Source organism: Pseudochaenichthys georgianus, chromosome 13, assembly GCF_902827115.2.
Source record: "Pseudochaenichthys georgianus chromosome 13, fPseGeo1.2, whole genome shotgun sequence".
Classification (NCBI taxonomy): Eukaryota; Metazoa; Chordata; class Actinopteri; order Perciformes; family Channichthyidae; genus Pseudochaenichthys; species Pseudochaenichthys georgianus.
The window spans coordinates 24,586,384-24,599,311 of NC_047515.1; the positions used below are offsets into that span (position 1 = coordinate 24,586,384).

At 43.0% G+C, this 12,928-nt stretch overlaps 1 protein-coding gene across 3 annotated transcripts in view; it reads left to right on the top strand.

Annotated features, from left to right (window-relative positions):
* The window catches only part of sipa1l3 (signal-induced proliferation-associated 1 like 3), an 84,922-nt gene that overhangs the window by 44,033 nt on the left and 27,961 nt on the right, over positions 1-12,928 (top strand). For all 3 annotated transcript variants that reach the window (XM_034097796.2, XM_034097795.2, XM_034097797.2), the window contains exon 2: positions 2,596-2,683. The gene's annotated coding sequence lies outside the window, so the exon portion shown is untranslated. The remainder of the gene's footprint in view (positions 1-2,595; positions 2,684-12,928) is intronic.

Here is a 12,928-nt window from a genome sequence, read left to right on the forward strand (position 1 = left end):
GTGGCAGTTTGGAGGTATGTCGTTTTGTCGTGTGTGGTTAACCAGCTGGTGTTTGTCCCCTCACTTCTGATGTTATTGAGATTCTGACCACTTAGTCAAACATGTTGTAAGTAGGGCTGCACGATTTTGGGAAAAAATCGAATTGCGATTTTTCTGACAAATATTGCGATTCGAATTGCGATATTTATTTTTAAGCGACCCAATGGAAGTTTATTGTAAAATGCGGCCATAACTCCGGCTAGGAAGGTCGTATCAACATACTCCTGTCTCTAGCACCCCCGCAGCCCGAGCTACGAGTGAAAGAACTAAACTTACATGAAACTTCCGTTGGGTTGCTTTAAAGTCAAGCTCCAGTTTAAGATTCACCCTTTTAGATGTAGAACATGTGATGGAGCATTACTAACCTGACTCAGATGGTTTGTTTCACCAAACTATCTTGGAAAGCTCCATTGGAAGCCATTTGGAAAGGGCAGGCACTTTCAAAAGCAGGTGATTGGATCAATCTGTCTATCACCTTCTATCATGGGCCACTTCTGATTGATTAACAATGGCTGGTACATGTGGAGCACAGCACTTCTGATTGGTGTGGATGACTGACACACAAGAAGAAAAAAAAAAATTTAAAAAGTAAAAAAAAATCGCAGGCTTTGCGATTTGATAATCGCATCATCTCGAATCGCGATTTCGATTTAATATCGATTAATCGTTCAGCCCTAGTTGTAGGTCAGTTATCAGCATCTTGCAAAACCTGTTATTGCCAAAATATGCGTCAAAATTACCCCGACCTATCGTTTTCTATGAAATCCCACATTTTCTTTTATATTAATGCATAATTTCTTAAGTGGTGGGCCAAGCTGCCTGTCTGCTTTGGTTTGAAACAATAAGGATCCCCCCCATTGAGGGACGACCCGGTTTCTAAAGTGAATATTATTTTCTTCTTAATCATATTCAGTGTATTGCCATTTGAAGTTCTTGCACACAGCCGGTTTCTTAGGATACATCTTCGTTTTTTCACAAGTTTCTGATGGAACACACAAGTATAATACCCAGCCAAAAAAGGAGGAGTCCTTTCAAATGTCGTACCAGATAGACTTATTTTAACAGGCTGATGTTTTGGAAACAATGTGCCTTCCTAAAGTGAAGCTTGACAACATTATACTTACATCCTCAGGGGTCCCTGGACCTTCAAAATCCTCTGAATACATACATATCTACTAAAACCCTATTGCTGACCAATCAATTATCAATACCTATCAAATGCACCTACCAATTGTGCATATGTACGTTGATTCAGTTTTCATGAGGAGTTAATAATGGTTTGCTCTGAGTGTTTGCCTTCCCATGGGATTTGCCTTCCCTAATGTGATATGTGTCCTTGAGGAAGTGTGATAATGGATTCCCACAGTAGTTTACCTTTACACAGAAGCCCTAGTATACTCACTTTGAGGCTGAAGTCTGTGGGGCCAGGCCTGCTGTGGTTGGGAAGTTTTCACTTACAGTTTAATTTCATTTTCAGGGCAGTGGAGTGAAGCCTGAGCCTTAAGTCCATGCTGACGCCGCTGACTTAAGGACTGATGCTTTGCTATATCGTAAAATAGACTCACGATCCTCACTGCCCCCCATCAGCTAAACACAGTGTTATTATTCTTGACGTGACAGGGTAAGTGGACCCTGATTGATCAGTATTGATTGGAACTGTATTTGTCAGACAGTAATGGGCCTCCCCCTCAGGACATTATGTCTGCTGATTCCCGACCTCCCCCCATCTCTGGCCCCACTTCACCCCTCTTTTTATGTCCAACTTGTATTTGAAGAGCCCTCCCCCCCTTCATTGGTAGACCCCTCGATCTCTAATGAGAGTGCACTGCCTCCTCGTTCACCTTACCTACAACCTTCCTCTGTATTTCCATCCAAGAAGAGCTGGAAGAAGGAGGCAGTTGTGACCCATCATGTGTGTGATTCAGGGTTCTTTATTTGTCCAGAGGAAGCTGTTTGGATTCATTGTTCTGTGATATCATATTTGGTGTGTGTGTGTGTGTGTGTGTGTGTGTGTGTGTGTGTGTGTGTGTGTGTGTGTGTGTGTGTGTGTGTGTGTGTGTGTGTGTGTGTGTGTGTGTGTGTGTGTGTGTGTGTGTGTGTGTGTGTGTGTGTGTGTGTGTGTGTGTGTGTGTGTGTGTGTGTGTGTGTGTGTGGTGTGTGTGTGTGTGTGTGTGTGTGTGTGTGTGTGTGTGTGTGTGTGTGTGTGTGTGTGTGTGGTACAGATGCAGCACACCGCCTCGGGCATCCCTGTTCAGACTCTTGACAAACAATAGACATGTGTGTGTGGATGATCAGACGAGCGTGGAACTGATTACAGCTGCTCTGCAGAAACACAAACACACACACATACACACACAATTATTACTGCCACACACAGATGATGTGACAAACCAAAAACGACACATCATAATATGGTAACTGTGTACTGATAAACATGTAAGAAAATCACATTAATAAAATTAAATGTTCATACAAAACCCTTCCGGCAAAAAAGCTAAGATCTGACTTGGATGTGTTTTTAGCAAGATCTAAAATGTTTTTCCTTTTTTCCTACAGAGACAAATACTGAGCCTTCCCCTCCTGCACTGTGACGTCCATCATCACCTGCTTTACCTGCACTCTGCACAGCTGAAGGTGGAACAAGGTGTGTGTGTGTGTGTGTGTGTGTGTGTGTGTGTGTGTGTGTGTGTGTGTGTGTGTGTGTGTGTGTGTGTGTGTGTGTGTGTGTGTGTGTGTGTGTGTGTGTGTGTGTGTGTGTGTGTGTGTGTGTGTGTGTGTGTGTGTGTGTGTGTGTGTGTGTGTGTGTGTGTGTGTGTGTGTGTGTGTGTGCGATTATTATCCTAATGTAACATTTGCTTTTCTTACAACCAAACATTAGTTTCAGTGCTATGTGATCCAGTTGTCTTGATACAATTGATGTAAGCAATGTGGTTCCAATTTGTATTTATCTATGTCTGTAAGAAGTATGATCATTTTCCTTATACTTACACGTGGATGTGTCGTCTTTATTCTGCCTAACTCTAAACCTAACTGGCTTCACCTCACGCCGAGTGTTTAGTCAAAGGAAAAGAGGTCTTGATGAAAGGCTAATTGACTTGATGACCTGGATATTTTTCTGCAGCGTAGGGGTGAACAGTCTGCTTTCTGCAGATAAAGCACTTCCTCATTGACAGTTTGTACTGATAGTAAAAAGCAGGTCACCTGTTAAATACTCTCTGCCTTCGAAGGAGAGCTTCACTAACAATCTGCCACAGTAGCCTCAAAACAGGGACACCCACAATGCAATGCTCTGAAGTCTGAACGGCTTGCTGCAAATTAATGATGGATGTTGTCATGGACTTCTTATCAGCAGTCTTCTGATTTACAGGACTGTTGTTCATTGGCTTCTATTCAGGAAGCACTTTGACCTTCCTCTTTTCTGAATGCTTGGGCTAAAGGCCCTGACACACCAACCCGATTTTGGGAGTCAGAGGCCGTCAGAGGCTGTCGGGCATTCGCGGCGCCGTAGTCAGGTTGGTGTGTCCCGCACCGTCGACCGTGACACGCCTTATTTGGACTGCCAGACCCGATGCATGGCCGATTCAACATGTTGAATCGGCCATGCATCGGGTCTGGCAGTCGGACCAAATAATCACTCTGATTGGCTGTTCAGCTAGCAAATCAGTGCATGAGAAGCGAAGCGGAAGTGAGGGACGTAAACAAACGATTTAAGAAGGCACACACAGACTGCTATTCATTTTCATCTCATCATGGCGATCTGGAATGATGCAAACGAAGACCTGCTCATCACCTTGATCCAGGAGAGGCCAGCTCTGTATGATATTACGGAGAAAAGATACTCTTCTTCTTCTCTGTCTTCCGGTTGTTGCCTCTTTTGAATGACGAATACACACTACCGCCGCCTGCTGGTAAGGAGAGTTATTGCCACTCATGCACTGAAGTCGGTGCGGTGTGTTCCCGTGCGACACATGGCCAAAACGCAGGAGAACACGGCCAGGCAACAGCCGACTTCAGCGTCGGCTAGTCCTCTGGTGACTGCTTGGTGTGTCAGGGCCTTAACGGTAGCTATCTTTAACTTTAGTGTCAACAAAGGTGCTGGCCAAAAGACCTGAAATACTCAATGCTGTTATTGTCTTTTATTTCTGTAGTATTTATGAACATATTGAATAGGGGAGTCTGCGATTTGCTTACAGAACACTGGGAATAAAGGGTTACATGTTTAGAAAGGGTCACCAATAAGAAACTACTTTATTTATTAATATATTTTTAGGGCAATAAGTAATATTGATACTGAAAGAAAGCAGTGATGGGATGCAACTCCTTACCTTTATTCTGCTAAACACAATAACCAAATATTTTCTCAATTTGTAATTAATCATGTGGTCAATACAAATGTTCTGATCACATTATCCTATCAGCAGTTGACTTCATACAACTATTTTATTTGGATACAACAAAACCTCAAATATATAAAACAAAGAAAGTTGGTTTGTCATGATTCTACACAGAAATACAGACCGAAGAAGATAATAGGTTCACATTATTCAGTGCCGTTGCTTGTTTAACAGCTACTTGCTTTAGGTTAGAAGGTCCATCCTTTACCAAGACCTCCAGGTTTCATGAAACCTTGTTGAGGGTCCTGAAGGAGCTCACTGAATCCACTGCAGCTAACGCCACGCTCACATCTGACCTTCTTAAATGCTAAAAGTCTCTGCCAAGATTAAAATAATAGTTTGTTTTTGAATATTCATTGGCAAACAGAGAAATGTAAACATTTCTGGGCAAGACACTTCATCCGAAATTGCTCCTGTGGGGATTACCCACAGTATTGAGTATGTAAGTCGCTTTGGATAAAAGCGTCTAACAAGTAACATGTAATAATAATAATAATAATTTTAAGTATCTGAATATCAACAAACTCCTCAAACCCTCCACCACTCTTGGTTTTCTCACCACCTCTCATCCCCTGCAGCCAAACCAGTTAATGATGATGCCTGGTGATGTGGGCTGCGAGTCGTGATCCTCCATCTGTGTGTGTGTGTGTGTGTGTGTGTGTGTGTGTGTGTGTGTGTGTGTGTGTGTGTGTGTGTGTGTGTGTGTGTGTGTGTGTGTGTGTGTGTGTGTGTGTGTGTGTGTGTGTGTGTGTGTGTGTGTGTGTGTGTGTGTGTGTGTGTGTGTGTGTGTGTGTGTGTGTGTGTGTGTGTGTGTGTGTGTGTGTGTGTGTGTGTGTGTGTGTGTGTGTGTGTGTGTGTGTGTGTGTGTGTGTGTGTGTGTGTGTGTGTGTGTGTGTGTGTGTGTGTGTGTGTGTGTGTGTGTGTGTGTGTGTGTGTGTGTGTGTGTGTGTGTGTGCCTCCTCAACTGGAGTTGTCTCAGTGTCGTGGGACGGCAGCGTGACAGACAGGCAGATGGAAGTGACACCAGCGACATCAGTGGGATTCAGCAAAACAATGTAGACGGAGATCCGTGGAGACAATGACAGAGGGGTCGGGAGAGACTGGAGGGAAAGACTGGGGAAGGCAAATTAGTCGGGAGGAAAGCAGAACGAGGGGAGATCCGTAGTTGAGTTAAGTCTTAGAGGGATGTCTCCTGCAGATAAAACAAACACACTTAGAAGCTCAATATAGACCAGAGTCAGAGGTGTATTTCCTTCCAGCACAATGTTCTGATATAGAAATGTTGTTTTCAGAGTTTCCCGTTGAGTTTATTCAGGGTTTCAGCTTCTCTGACACACTCCAGGATTGCCTGCAGATAGACGTGCATGCACATTTGTGATACTTCCATTTTTCTTTTTGCGTTTTCTTTTTGCTTTAAAGTAAGTTTTTCTGCCATAGAAAAACATGGAAACACTCTTCTCTTATAGCAGCTTTATGTGATGTAAGGGCGCTTTAGCTCCATTCGGCTCGTATCGCCAGCACAACATTAATATTTGTTTATCAAATCTGTCTTTGTAGAAGGGAAAGTAGGTTGCTTCTACAATCACATCAGGAATAAACAGACAGACACACGCCGCCATCCTGTAACCACTCCTCATGAAGCTTTTACTCCACTCCACAGCACAGTGAAACATCCGGGCCCCTGATCCTCACTAATGATCTAACCCTAAACCAACATCACCTCTACCACTTCCTTTATACACACTGATGTGTGTAGTCTCAAGAAGAATCGTTTTTTAGTCTTTTCGGTCCACCATAAGTTCGAAAGGCTTCATAACAAAGGTCTCTTTTGTATTCCATATTTAAGTTAAAGATTCCTTATGTGTTGCATTTATACTACAAGACAGATTGTATGTATTAGGGAAAACAAGATCTGACTTTAACCTTCCAAAATCCTGTGTTAAGAGTATCTTGTCCTCTTAGACAAGGTGTCAAATCCAATCAAGTGTTACTTATATAACACTTTTGCATCGGGTAGCCTTACAATTGAAAAGCATACGACACCAGCTGTCCTTTGTCTGACAATAATAATAATAATAATTTTCCATGCAAAAGCTAAAATGTAAGAAACCTCAGGAAGATCAACCGAGGTGTGTGGCTTGAAGGGAAGGGTCAAGTTACAAGTAGGTCCAAGTCAAATCTCAAGTATGCAGGTCAGATTTTTTTATTACATTGCATTAGCTGACGCTTTTATCCAAAGCGACTTACAATAAGTACATTCGACCAGGAAGACACAACCTTGAAGAAAACAGAATCATATAAGAACATCAGGTTTCAAAGAGCCAATCGTTTCAAGTGCTGCTCAACTGGCTAAGCCAGTCCTTTATTAGTATATAAGTGCTCTGTTAGCAGTTATTTGTTAGTCATTCTATCGCTCGAAGTAGAGTCGAAAGAGATGAGTTTTCAGTCTGCGCCGGAAGATGTGTAAGCTTTCTGCTGTCCTGATTTCAATGGGGAGCTCATTCCACCATTTTGGAGCCAGGATAGCAAACCCACGTGTTTTTGCTGATGGGAACTTGAGTCCCCCTCGCAGTGAGGGTGCAGCGAGCTGTTTGGCTGATGCAGAGCGTAGAGCACGTGCTGGGGTGTACGGTTTAACCATGTCCTGGATGTAGGAAGGGCCAGATCCATTCGCAGCATGGTATGCAAGTACCAGTGTCTTGAAGTGGATTCTAGCAGTTACCGGAAGCCAGTGGAGGGAGCGGAGGAGCGGCGTGGTGTGGGAACATTTTGGAAGGTTGAAGACCAGACGAGCCGCTGCATTCTGGATGAGCTGCAGAGGTCGGATGGCACATGCAGGTAGACCAGCCAGGAGGGAGTTGCAGTAGTCTAGGCGTGAGGTGACGAGAGCCTGGACCAGAACCTGCGTTGATTTCTGGGTCAGCTGTGGGCGTATCTTCCTGATGTTGAAAAGCGTGTATCTGCAGCAGCGGGTTGTAGCAGCGATGTTTGCAGTAAACGACAGGTTGTTATCTATGATAACACCCAGATTCCTTGCAGTCTGAGTCGGGGAAACAACAGAGGGGCCGATGTTGCCGATTAATCAGACACAAGCACTGCGTTGCCAACACTACACATTTTTCAAACCGTCCAACATCGCCTATGGGTATGTTTATGTGTACTCATGTCATTTAATAACCTCTAGATACTAGTGGCTTTAACTTTATCTTCTACATGAGTCATTGGTGCAGATCTGATGGCACCTCCTGGTCGTTGCCCTCCTTCAGAGATCTTGGTGTCTCGATGCTGGTTGTGTTTCCTGGCAGCGCTGCATTGTGTTGTGTTACCGTGTCGTGCTCGGCTCTGCTCCTGTCTGCCATCTGCCAGTCATATGTACCACCATCTGCTCTTCAAACCAGCCCATAATCTAGCTCGCTCTGGCACCGTTTGCTTAATTTAAATACTTACAGTAACTGCTGCTGTTGTTTGATGTCTGGGGAGTTGTTACTGTTTTAAAAAAAACGCATTTTGTCTTGCCACAATGCCAGCAGTTTACGTCTTCCTTATCATTGAATCATTTAGATAATCACAGATTTGTAGAAGCCTTTGGTCGTTGCCCGAACAGCTTCTCACTTGCTTGCTGCCATACCTTCCTTCGTCACTCCCAAATAATTAGGTTGCTATTTGTTTTGGCAGCAGCAGAGACAGAAACGTACTGTCTCTCATCATCTCTGATATCGAATATACATTTGTGAGAAGCTCTCCAGGCTGATCTCAGGTCTGCCTGGATGACATACCACCAGCAGCGTCAGTAGGCACCTCCTCCACACACACTCATTCCTCTGGAAGCTGTACTCCTCTGCTAACTCTGTCATTACTACCATCTAACCAGAGTAATTACCAGCCTCGGTGTGTGTTTGTGGTGCCGAGCCAAGTGTGCATCGTGCAGAGCAAGTCGGGGCGGGTGTTTAGGGAGAAGCGGGAAAGATCATGAATGGGATAGACGAGGAGAATCAAAACAGGGGAGGTGCATCCCAGAGCCGAGTAATTACTGTATGCGAGCAATTAAAAGTCATTACACGTCTGCACTTGAAGTCTGAGCCAAAGATGTGCGATCCTGCTCAATTCTTACTGTATTTGATGGAGATTAATTCTTTTTTCTCACAGGATTCTTTCTGGTTTTTTTATTTAATCTTTTTATATGTTGTGCCTCTGTTCACGAACGTGATATATCCAGAAAGCTGAGGGAATTCCTTCAAATGTAGCCCTCAAGTCCACTTGTCTTCAAGGATAAAATCATTAAATATTAGTGGTCAAAGGTCATTGTGAAACTGTACAAAAAGTAGGTGCATTATTTGTATTACAGCAACAACATAGTGTTTTTATTTTCTTATTTAATGATCACTTGTGCAAAACTGATCATTTTCTGTTACCATAAACAAAAACATCCCTGCTTCCTGGATAATTGAAATAAATATAAAAAACATGACATGCACAGTTCACACAGGGGGCACTGTGAAGCTGACCGTAGAGCGCCACGACCAAGCAAGGAGGCAGAGAGTTCAAATATAACCCGGTGTGGGCATTTATTAATCATGGGCACATGATTCACAGCCTCAATATGACTGTTACCCGTGCACACAGTCACCAGCAACAAGGACCTCACACACACACAGGAAACACAGAGCCTAAATACACACAGACTAATCAAGCCAACAAGACACAGGTGAGGGGGGAGGAGACAACACAGGGCACCAGGTGAACACAATCAGCAGCAACAGACAAGACGGGAGGGGGAACACTTTTCAAAATAAAACGGGAAACGGAGACAGACAAACTAAAACAGAGAGATCGCGACAAACAGATGCATGAATTACATATAATCACATGCTTCCTGGCAATGTTCCAGGGTGGAACAAATCAATATCCTTTGCCAATAACGAAGCTATATAATCCGTAACGGAGGCCGTGATCTATGGCCCCAGAGATCACCTCCGTTACAGGCACACTTGTTAATATGTGTGCAAGTCTACTGTTAACATTGCACACATCGTTCAGATTCAACTTCCTCAAGTCAGAAAGACGCTGTGATGCGCCCTGGTGACCAGACGTCTTCATCAAAAAGCCAAATATGAAGTAATCACGGAGCATCAGATGTGTGTAGAGTTCGGAGTGACTGTACGGTAGCAGCAGCTGTCGTTTTCAGCAGATCTAATGAAGGTAAACAGTGGCAGGCCATGCGTAAACAGCACTGTGCTCTGGCACTGCACATCTCAGAGGCTGCAGTAGGTACTCCTGTTACCTCTGATGGTTGCCACACATGTTCGGCATGACTCATAAAACCTGTGTTTCTTAAACTTCATCTTTCTTGGAACCAAAAGACGTGCTGTTCTTATTATACAAGTTCTTCCTCTGCTTTTTCGACCCCCATATTTCCTCATGAGTCTCTCTCCCTTCACCCATCAAGACAGTCCGTTAGCTTTACCACTCCAGCGTGACTTCTACATGGGGGCAACAATCTAGAGAAGAAGGGCCACATATATGAACATGTAGGGCGTGAATGCATGGTGCATGGAATAAGCTGCCATTATCGCAGTTCAAGCAGTATTTGAGATACGTTTACCACAAACGTTGGTATCACAATGACGATATCATTGTGATATATCGCACAGCCCTAGTTCTCTCTTACTCAGCAATGGATTAGGTCTTCGAGTAGATAAGGCCCTATATTTACTGCTGATATTTCAAAATGGTCCTATTGTTTTGGAGATGTATTGGAGGAAATAAAACGGTTTGTCTAACGGTACAGTTATTATATAAGTTGCTACACTTAATGTGTGACTGATCCTTTTTGAGGGGTTTAAAAATAGGGGGATTTTATCTTTCCCACATACCAGTTAGTGCGTGAGCTTCATTTGATGATGAAGGCAGTTCGATGTGGCTGAATGATCTGAAAGAAATGACACCTTGAGTTGAGAATATTTGTCACCCATAATGGCAATAATGAACTTCTATGCATATATTTGCATAATATGGATACATTAGGCACACAGTGGTGGATTTGTCATCGCAGAAAATCCCTACTGTTCTTTTTTTCAACCTCTTTAACTTAATCTATTGCTGTTAGCCTTGTCAGATAGTGTCTACATCTATCGCTCTTTGGCTGTTAGAGTAATCAGGTATATTTCTCTCTGGTGGACTTTGTGCTGACAGAAGTCCCTGGTAAAGATCAGCCCACACTCTCTCTCTCTCTTCAGGAAACTCAGACACATAATGAAGCCATTCTGCGGCTCTGCAGCTGGGGCCGGGTAATCTGGGATTGGGCCTGATAGTGGATCACAGGAAGAGGAAAGACTCTGTCAGGAAGCATGATCAGAGCAGGAGCCTTTGGCCCGAACGCGCCAATGGTTCTCCAAAAACAAAGACATGATACATTTGTGTGGCTGTGATAGGGGGATTGTGTTTGCTGTGAACTGAGTTTGTGTGCGAGTATGAGTGATGAGTAATGCAGTCTTGAAGCCAGAAAATGAATTCAGCAAGGACTCATAAAAGACGTTGTGTAAAATACACACAAACCACTGTGCGCTGCTTTGACACAATGAAAAGCTCGACGTTATGCAAATTAGACTTCATAACGAGGTAGTCTACCCAGGAGTCGACTTCTGTAGACTTTACAAAAGCTGAGGCAGCTAGAGAGAGATGAGCAAAGATTTGTTCTCACGTAGAGATGTCTAATATGTGCATTCTGCAGGCTATTGAAGTTACTGCAAACAGTCAGTGTTTTTAAATGCCAGTAAACAGCAGCATAGGTGAAAGTGCTTTGATTTTAATGTGTTGAGATGGGAGTCAGGATGATTATGCAATTAAACATTGTGTGTGTGGGTGTGTGTTTTTGCTTGAGGTTGAATCATACAATTGAATTCCTGAAAGCCTTTGTCTGAGGAGTAAACATGTTACTGCTAGTGTCTCATTAATCACTGGACACGAGGCTTTCATACATACAAGGTCATTGGCTAACTAAACATAGGGACGAAAAAGTGCTTACATCGGCAGCAAGTGTGGTAGTATCACAAGTTGTGGTGAAGACAAACGGTGTGAACAAAGAATATAAGGAAGGTTTCATAGATGATGATAAATGGAATGGTCAACAGGAGACAAAGAAAAGTAGAAATGCAAATGATGTGCGTTTACCCTCTCAAGTAGTGTTCAATGACTTTGTCAGTCTGAGGAGAGACTTATGATAAAAAGCTTAAACTCATGAATGAAGAGCTCAATAGAGAATGAGATTAAACAGACACTTGAGAGAGGAACATAATATTTGTTTAGATGGGTAGTACATTTACATTTAAGACATTTAGCCAATGCTCTAAAACATCTAAACACCCCACATGTTTTCCACGTGTCATGTTGAGTTTTTAAAAGGTTTGAATTTAGCTCCAAAAATGACCGTATTTTCTAGACTACCCCTTTGATTCAGGTGCTAGTAGTGAACATTAAGGTTTGATGAAGCTTATTGACACTTAAGTAGGATTTAAGTAGCATTCATTTATTGATTGTATCTTTAGAAATTATCAAACACTGCTCGCAAAAAATGTGATATGATAATAATGAATACTAGTACATTTCATCCCCACTGGTTTTCCGATATCAACAGTATCATTGTGAAACAGATATGAAATACCATTTTATTTGGTATTAAATGTCTTAAATGTAACAGTGAGACTTCACAATACAGATAAAGTGTTCTTGATGTATGAGGCTCTTGTTCATGTTTGCATGTGAATCACTGCCAGCATATTGTCATTGCTTGCTGACTTCATAATGTGGTCCATCCAGTGCATTCATAACCTCATCGTCATAATCTCCGATATGAATTCTTAGCCGGTCACTCAACAACTGCGACATTCACAGCCCAAGGAATGTGACCATGTAATACAACTTTTGTCCAGACTTCCGGGAACTTTATGAGTGAATCACCACCAGTTAACGTTTAGCCTTTTAAACCAAATCGCTGACACTATCTTCTGTAGCCGTGCCGTGAAGACAGGAATGCCTGTAGAAATCATCACATTTAACTTCGGTAGAGACACGAGTTGCCTCTGAGTGAACAAGAATCTCACTCGGCTGGTGGGTTTCTAAGACTTGATGCGGGGTGACTGTCATATTAAAGCATGCTGCTGCGGTTCACTGAGCAATGTACCGCTCTCGTCCCTGCTCTTTCTCCACTCCGTCACACTATTTCTGGATTCACCCCACCTCACCACTCCATCTGTTGGGTCACTCTGTGCCTTCGCCCTCTTCTGTCTCTACTGCAGTCCCTACTCATCTCTCAAAGCTGTTTGTGGTTTGGCTTCTCGCTGTAATACGTATTGAAAAGAGTAGCTTCTGTCTTAGACAAATGCAGCCCACATCATCACTGTGGGCCTTTTCCTAAATGAGACTCATGTCTAAGAAAATATGCTACAGAGCTGACATGTTCAAATGTTCTCTTTGCATCTGGATTACTTTTGAGTGGG